This window comes from Sapajus apella, unplaced genomic scaffold (assembly GCF_009761245.1).
Source record: "Sapajus apella isolate SASKATOON/1434 unplaced genomic scaffold, GSC_monkey_1.0 scaffold46, whole genome shotgun sequence".
Lineage (NCBI taxonomy): Eukaryota > Metazoa > Chordata > Mammalia > Primates > Cebidae > Sapajus > Sapajus apella.
The window spans coordinates 19086611-19095692 of NW_022436986.1; positions in this window are offsets into that span (position 1 = coordinate 19086611).

Sequence of the window (9082 nt, forward strand, 5' to 3'; positions counted from 1 at the left end):
GGGGGGGGGGGGAGTTGGGGAGAGAGAGCAAGGGTAGAGATGCCAGATGTAGGTGATGGGGAGGAAGGCAGCAAATCACACTGCCATGTGTGTACCTATGCAACAATCTTGCATGTTCTTCACATGTACCCCAAAACCTAAAATGCAATTTAAAAAACCCCAACAAACAAAATAAAGAAAGAAAGAAAGAAAGAAAAAAGAAACTCTCATTACTGCCAGAAAATTCTACTCCTCCCTCAAACTCTTCAGTCATTCCCTTCATTTGCATGCTGTACCTGAAATCTACCTGTCTCCTGAGGGTCCTGCTTCCTTACAGGAGTTTCAGAGGAGTGGAGGCTGTCTTTCCTGTACCCTCTCTCCCCATCATGACCCATGTACCTCAGAGTCTAAAGATGAGGTAAATGATTACTTTCAACCATTTCTCATTCTTCGTTCAAAATTCATAGCTTATTTATAGTATCACCAGATTTTCATCTACTAATCCTCCTGGGTCCAGTGATTTGCTAGGAGGACTCCTATGACTCAGTATATAATTGTACTCCTAACTATTATTTATTGTAGTAAAAATATACAAAGCAAAGTCAGTTAATCAACATGGGCTGAAGTCCAGAGGACATCAGGCACCAGCATGAGTCCTCTCCCAGTGAAGTCACATAGAACATGCTTAACTCCTCTGGAAGTGAGTTATAATAACATATATGATATGTTGTCTACTAGGGAAGCTCATTAGAGACCAGTACTGCCCAAGGGTTTCACTGGGGGTTGGCCATGTAGACACTCTCTACCTGCATGTACAAAAATTCCAGACTCCCAGAAGAAAGCAGGTGTTCAGCATAAACTACATTGTTTATATTCTTAAGCACTGGGAACTACTCTTAACCAGTTCTGGGAATGGTGGGCTCCTTCCTGAAATCTAATTTCCCACATGCCAGCAAAAAGCAAACCTTGCAAGCAGGACTGTCTAAGGATAGCAGTTTTGGACCTCTATGTTAACTCTGTTTTGCAGTCATCCTACCCCATTCACTGAAAACTTTAGCACCAGCCAAATTCCTGCCATCATTCTGCACTATCTCTGTATCATTGTGGAAGAGCCATTCAACACCCTTGCCTCTCTCTGTCATGAGGCCAACAGTCTTTTCTTCCATTCAAATTTGGCCACCTATTCATCACTCATCTGCACTTACACCTTGCCATCACTATACCACCTCCAAAAATCTCTAAGACTTTCCAGTCTCTGTCACTTTCTCTAGTACTTTCACTCTAATAATTCTCCAAACTCATTGAGCCCTCTGAACCTAACCACCTTTTCACCTCTTCCACCTTTACCTAGCCTTTCTTTCTTGTTTAGATTCCTTGTTCTAGCACAATATACATTCAATTGAAAACTATAAAGCTTTAACCTCCTTGCTGCTCTTCTCCACCACTGTACTCACCTATCAAAGCCTCAACCTTGGTTAACCCAACTCTCTTCTTAATATCTGCCTGCAACCTTGCAACTGAACATTGCAAGAGAAAAATCAAACTTTGCTGAGTGGACTGACTTCAAATTTATAACACATATGCCAAATGGGCATCTAATACTGTCAGCAGTCCTACTACCTAACCCTAGAAAATACACCTTACCTTTTCCTAGATGATTATTTTGAACCTTCTCCTTTTTAACTCTGAAATCTCCAACATCTACTCCTTTCCTACTCTCAGCTGATGAATTTGCCTTATGCTTTCAAGAGAAAATAAATGCAAATGGACAAGAATTACCTTGTCTTGTTACCACCAATTCCACCAACCTGTTTCCAAATTCTTATATAATATACCTTCTCTTCTATTAAAATGGAAAATCTTTCTTCCTTCTCTCAACTAAGGCCAGCTTCTCCATTTATACTCTCAATCCCATCCCCAATTGTCTTCCCAAAGACTTCACTCCTGCAAGTACCTCTTTCTCTTTTGTTACATCTTTTTCTCCCTTCTACCTGGATAATTCCCACTGACACACAGAGTTGCCTTAATATCATTCATCTGAAGAATACTTTCTCTTGATTTCATATCCTATACAATGTCTATTTCTCTTCTTCCTTTACTAGCAAAACTTCTCGTAACTGTTGCCCATACTTGCTGTTTCTACTTCATTACCTCACATTCTTTCAACTCACTCTAACAAGATATTATCCCCTTAACTCCACTAAAGGAGCTCTAATCAATCAAAAAAACCATTAAGCTACATATTGACAAAATCAAATGATCTCTAGTCATGCTTTGGGACTCTTGTACAAGAGTATATGACAATTGATTACTCCTATTGTCTTGAAAGGCTTTCTTGTCTATGCTGCTTTGACACCCACTTGCACAGTTTTCCTCTTACTTCAATGGGTACCCCTCGTTCTCCTTGTTATTTTATTCCTCTATTAGACTTTTAAATGCCAGAGTGACCCAGGCCTCTCTCCCTGGCCCTCCTCTCTTCCCTATCTGTCTTCTCTTCCTAGGTGACCCCAGCCAATCTTAAGGCTTTAAATACCTTAAGATGGTATCTTTGCTGTGATACATTTCAAATATGGTTCCCTAACTCACACCTTTCCTAAGTTCCAGATTCATATATATAATGGCTACCCAATATCTCTAGGTAGATGTGTAATGAGCATTTTGACATGGCCAAAACAGAGCCACTGACATCCATCCCAGATCCCATTTCCATCCACCAAATCTGGTCTTTTCCACCATAACCCTTTCCATTCGGAAAATGGAATCAGCATCCATCCACTTCCTCAGGCTAAAAGCCTAGATGTAAATCTCAATTCTTCTCTTCCCTCATACTCCACATCGATATAATAGTAAGTCCTAGTGACTTATCTCCAGATGTATTCTGAATTTGATTTCAGTTTACTGCTATAGCTCTATTCTAAATCGCCATAATCTTTTGTCTTTGACTATAAGATGACCTCCCTGTATCTACTTACTCTTGTCCCTCTGCAGTCCATGAGGTAGCCATGGTGATCTTTTCAAGGTATCAATCAGGTCAGATCAATCCCCTGCTTAAACTCAGTGGCTTCTCACTGTATCTAGAATAAAATCCAAATCCTTACACTAGCCAGTAAAATCCTATATTATCTGATACCTTCCTACCACTATGACTTCACATCTTTCTGTTTTCCCTCTGACTGTGCTCCAACAGCACTAATATTCCTTCTCTTTTTTAAGCACACCAAGTTCACTCCTACCTCAGGTCCTTTGCAGTTGATCTTTTTTCTTCCTGGAACACTCTTTCTTCAGATCTCTGCATGGCCGCCTCCTTGTGATGATTGATGCCTCAACCCAACTGTCATTTCCTAAGGAAAGCTTTCCACGACTAACCTGGCTAAGGTCATGCACTCCTACCTCAACCACTCTTTGCCACATCATCCTCTTTTACTTCCTTCATAGCACTTATTAGTGTCTGGAATGATTTTATTTATTTATGTATTATTGTATCTTTCATATTTCTAGAATGTAAAGTCATTAAGGGAGAAATTCTGGCTCAGTTTCCTGGTGTCTCTCCAGCATTTAAAACATTCCCTGGTTCTGAGGACAAAGCAGGGACTTTAAAACAACAGCAAACAAAACCAAAAACACTCCGAGGCATAAAACTGATGCTCATCTTACAGTCTGTCTGTTCCTATAAGTTTTCAATCACTGACACCCAAATGCTCCCCAGTCACTAACCTTCAGAAACTTCTCCAAATTATGGAACTCTACAAGTTCCCAACTATCACTATCCACAGAACAATCATTAACCTCCACAGACCTCCAATCACTGACCACTAAAAAACCCTCAATCGGATTGCTGGCAAGATGGCTGAATAGGAACATCTCTGGTGCACAGCTCTCAGAGAGATTGACGCAGAAGGTGGGTGATTTCCGCATTTCCAACTGAGGCACCTGGTTCATTGCACTGGGACTGATTAGACAGTGGGTACAGCCCGAGGAGAGTGACCAGAAGCAGGGTGGGGTGTTGCCTCTTCTGGGAAGTGCAAGAGACCATGGAACTCCCTCTCCTAGCCAAGGAAAGCCATTAGGGACTGTCCCTTGCACTCTGGCCCAGATACTGCACTTTTCCCACTGTCTTCACAACCCACAGACCAAGATATTTCTTCCAATGCCTGCAACACCAGGGCCCTGGGTTTCCGGCACAAAACTGGGCAGCCATCTAGGAAGACACTGTGCTAGCCACAGCAGTTTTTTTCTTTCATACCCCAGTGGTGCCTGGAATACCAGTGAGACAGAACCCTTCACTCCCCTAGAAAGGGGGCTGAAGCCAGGGAGCCAAGTGATCTGGTTTGGTGGGTCCCAGTCCCACGAACACCAGCAAGCTAAGGTTCACTGGCTTGAAATCCCGGCAGCCAGCACGCCAGTCTCAGCTCTACCTGGAATGTTCTAGCTCGGTGCGGGGAGGGGCATCTACCATTGCTGAGGCTCCAGTAGGCGGTTTTAACATCACAGTGTAAACAAAGTTGCTGGAAAGTTCAAACGGGGGATGGGGAGGGCAGCCCATGGCAGTTCAGCAAGGCCTCTGCAGGCTGACTGTGTCACTAGACTCCCTCCTCTCTGGGCAGGGCATCTCTGAAAAAAGACAGTAGCCTGTCAGACACTTATAAATAAAGCCCCCACCTTCGTGGGACAGAGCACCTAGGAAAAGGGGCAGTTGTGGGTACAGCTTCAGAAGACTTAAATGTCCCTTTCTGGCAGCTCTGAAGAGAGCAGCGTCTCCCAGCACAGCATTTGTGCTATGATAAGGGACAGACTGCCTCCTCAAGTGGTTCCCTCACCTCCATATAGCCTGACTGGGAGACACCTCCCAGTAGGGGCCAACAGATGCCTCATATAGGAGACCTCTGGCTGGCATCTGGTGGGTACCCTTCTGGGACGAAGCTAACAGAGAAAGGAACAGGCAGCAATCTTTGCTGTTCTGCAGTCCCTGCTGGTGATTCCCAGTCAAGCAGGGTCTGCAGTAGACCTCCAGCAAATTCCAGCAGACTTGCAGCAGATGGGCCTGTTAGAAGGAAAATCAACAAACAGAAATAAAGGGTTTCAACATTAACAGAAAGGGCGTCCACTCAGACCCCATCCAAAGGTCACCGATTTCAAAGACCAAAGGTAGATAAATCCACAAAGATGGGAAGAAACCAGTGCAAAAAGGCTGAAAATTCCAAAAACCAGAACTCCTCTTTTCCTCCAAGGGATCACAACTCCTCACCAGCAAGGGAACAAAACCGGACGGGAATGAGTTCGACAGTTGACAGAAGCAGGCTTCAGAAGGTGGATAATAACGAATTTCTCCAAGCTAAAGGAGGATGTTCTAACCCAATGCAAGAAAGCTAAGAATCTTGAAAAAAAGGTTAGATGAAATGCTAACTATAATAACCAGTTTAGAGAAGAACATAAGCGACCTGATGGAGCTGAAAAACACAGCATGAGAACTTTGTGAAGCATACACAAGTTTCAATAACTGAATCAATCAAGTGGAAGAAAGGATATCAGAGACTGAAGATCAACTCAATGAAACAAAGTGAGAAGACAAGATTAGAGAAAAAAGAGTGAAAATAAATGAACAAAACCTCCAAGAAATATGGGATTACATGAAAAGACCAAATCTACATTTGATTGGTGTACCTGAAAGTGACAGGGACAATGAAACCAAGTTGAAAAACACTCTTCGAGATATTATCCAGGAGAACTTCCCCAGCCTAGCAAGACAGGCCAACATTCAAATTCAGGAAATACACAGAAAACCACAAAGATACTCCTCAAGAAGAGCAACCTCAAGACACATAAACATCAGATTCACCAGGGTTGAAATGAAGAAAAAAAACGCTAAGAGTAGCCAGAGAGAAAGGTCAGGTTACCCACAGAGGGAAGCTCATGGGACTCAAAGTGGATCCCTTGGCAGAAACCCTATAAGCCAGAAGAGAGTGGAGGCCAATTTTCTTTCTTTCTTTTCTTTTCTTTTTTTTTTTTTTTGAGACAGAGCCTTGCTTTGTTGCCAGGAGTCAGGCTGGAGTAGAGTGGCGCAATCTCGGCTCACTGCAACCTCCGCCTCCTGGCTTCAAGCAATTCTCCTGCCTCAGCCTCCCGAGTAGCTGGGACTACAGGCATGCACCACCATGGGGGGCCAATTTTCAACATTCTTAAAGAAAAAAGTTTTCAACCCAGAATTTCATATCCAGCCAAACTAAGCTTCATAAGTGAAAGAGAAATAAAATCCTTTACAGACAAGCAACTGCTGAGAGATTTTTGTCACCAACAGACCTTCCTTACAAGAGCTCCTGAAGGAAGCACTAAACATGGAAAGGAACAACTGGTACCAGCCACTGCAAAAACATACTAAATTGTTGAGACCATCAACCCTATGAAGAAACTGCATCAATTAATGGGCAAAACAACTAGCATCATAATGGCAGGATCAAATTCACACATAACAATATTAACCTTAAATGTAAATGAGGGCTAAATGCTCCAATTAAAAGGCACAAACTGGCAAATAGGATAAAAACTCAAGACCCGTCAGTGTGCTGTACTCAGGAGACCCATCTCATGTGCAAAGACGCATATATGCTCAAAACAAAGGCATGGAAGAATATTTACCAAGCAAATGGAAAGCAAAAAAAAGCAGGGGTTACAATCCTAGTCTCTGATAAAACACTTTAAACCAACAAGAATCAAAAGAGACAAAGAAGGACATTACATAATGGTAAAGAGATCAATGCAACAAGAAGAGCTAACTATCGTAAATATATATGCACCCAATACAGGTGCACCCTGATTCATAAAGCAAGTTCTTAGAGACCTACAAAGAGACTTAGATGTCCACACAATAATAGTGGGAGACTTTAACATCCCACTGTCAATTTTAGACAGATCAATGAGACAGAAAATTAACAAGGATCCAGGATTTGAACTCAGATCTGGATCAAGTGGACCTAATAGACATCTACAGAACTTTCCACCCCAAATCAACAGAATATACATTTTCTCAGCACCACACTGCACTTATTCTAAAATTGACTGCATAATTGGAAGTAAAACACTCCTCAGCAAATGCAAAAGAACAGAAATCATGACAAATAGTCAATCAAATTAGAACTCAGGATTAAGAAACTCACTCCAAACCACACAACTACATGGAAACTGAACAACCTGCTCCTGAATGACTGCTAGATAAATAATGAAATGAAGGCAGAAATCAAGATGTTCTTTGAAACCAATGGAAGACACAGCATACCAGAATCTCTAGGACACATTTTAAGCAGTGTGTAGAGGGAAACTTATAGCACTAAATAAATTTATAGCACTAAATCTCCACAAGAGAAAGGAGGAAAGATCTAAAATCAGCACCCTAATGTCACAATTAAATGAACTGGAGGAGTAAGAACGAACAAACTCAAAAGCTAGCAGAAGACAAGAAATAACAAAGATGAGAGCAGAACTAAAGGAGATAGAGACACGAAAACCCTTTCAAAAAATCAGTGAATCCAGGAGTTGGTTTTTTGAAAAGACCATCAAAATAGATAGACCACTAGCCAGACTAATCAAGAAGAAAAAAGAATCAAATAGATGCAATTAAAAAATGGTAAGGGGGATATCACCACCGATCCCACAGATATACAAACTACCATCAGAGAATACTATAAACACCTCTATGCAAATAAACTAGAAAATTTGGAAGACATGAATAAATTCCTGGACACTTAGACCCTCCCAAGACTAAACCAGGAAGAAGTCGAATCCCTGAATAGAACAATAACAAGGTCTGAAACTGAGGCAGTAATTAATAGTCTACCAACCAAAAAACTCCAGGACCAGATGGGTTCACAGCCAAATTCCACCAGAGGGACAAAGAGGAGCTGGTACCATTCCTTCTGAAACTATTCCAAACAATAGAAAAAGAGGGAATCCTCCCTAACTCATTTTATGAGGCCAACATCATCCTGATACCAAATCTAGCAGAGACACAACTAAAAAAGAAAATGTCAGGCCAATATCCCTGATGAACATCGATGCAAAAATCCTCAATAAAATACGGCAAACCAAATCCAACAGCACATCAAAAAGCTTATCCATCACAATCAAGTTGGCTTCATCCCTGGGATACAAGGCTGGTTCGACATATGAAAATTGATAAACGTGATCCATTACATAAACAGAACCAAAGATAAAAACCACATGATTATCTCAATAGAGGCAGAGAAGGCCTTTAACAAAATTCAACAGCCCTTTATGCTAAAAATTCTCAATAAACTAGGTATTGATGGAACATATCTCAAAATAATAAGAGCCATTTATGACAAACCCACAGCCAATATCATACCGAATGGGCAAAACTAGAAGCATTCCCTTTGAAAACTGGCACTAGACAAGGATGCCCTCTCTCACTACTCCTATTCAACATAGTATTGGAAGGTACTGGCCAGGGCAATTAGGCAAGGAAAATAAATAAAGGGTATTCAATTAGGAAAAGAGGAAGTTAAATTGTCTCTATTTGCAAATGACATGATTTATATTTAGAAGCCCCCATTGTCTCAGCCCAAAGTCTCCTTAAGCTGATAAGCAACTTCAGCAAAGTCTCAGGATACAAAATCAATGTGCAAAAATCATAAGCATTCCTATACACCAACAACAGATAAACAGCCAAATCATGATTGAACTCCCATTCACAACTGATACAAAGAGAATAAAATACCTAGAAAAACAACTAACAAGGGATGTGAAGGACGTCTTCAAGGAGAACTACAAACCACTGCTCAAGGAAATAAGAGAGGACACAAACAAATGGGAAAACATTCCATGCTCATGGTTAGGAAGAATCAATATCATGAAAATGGTCATACCGCCCAAAGTAATTTATAGATTCAATGCTATACTCATCAAACTACCATTGACTTTTTCCATAAAATTGAAAAAAACACCTTAAATTTCATATGGAACCAAAAAAGAGCCTGCACAGCCAAGACAATCCTAAGAAAAAAAGAAAAGATGGAGGCATCAGGCTACCTGTCTTCAAACCATACTATACTAAAGTAATCAAAACAGCATGGTACTAGTACAAAAACAGAGA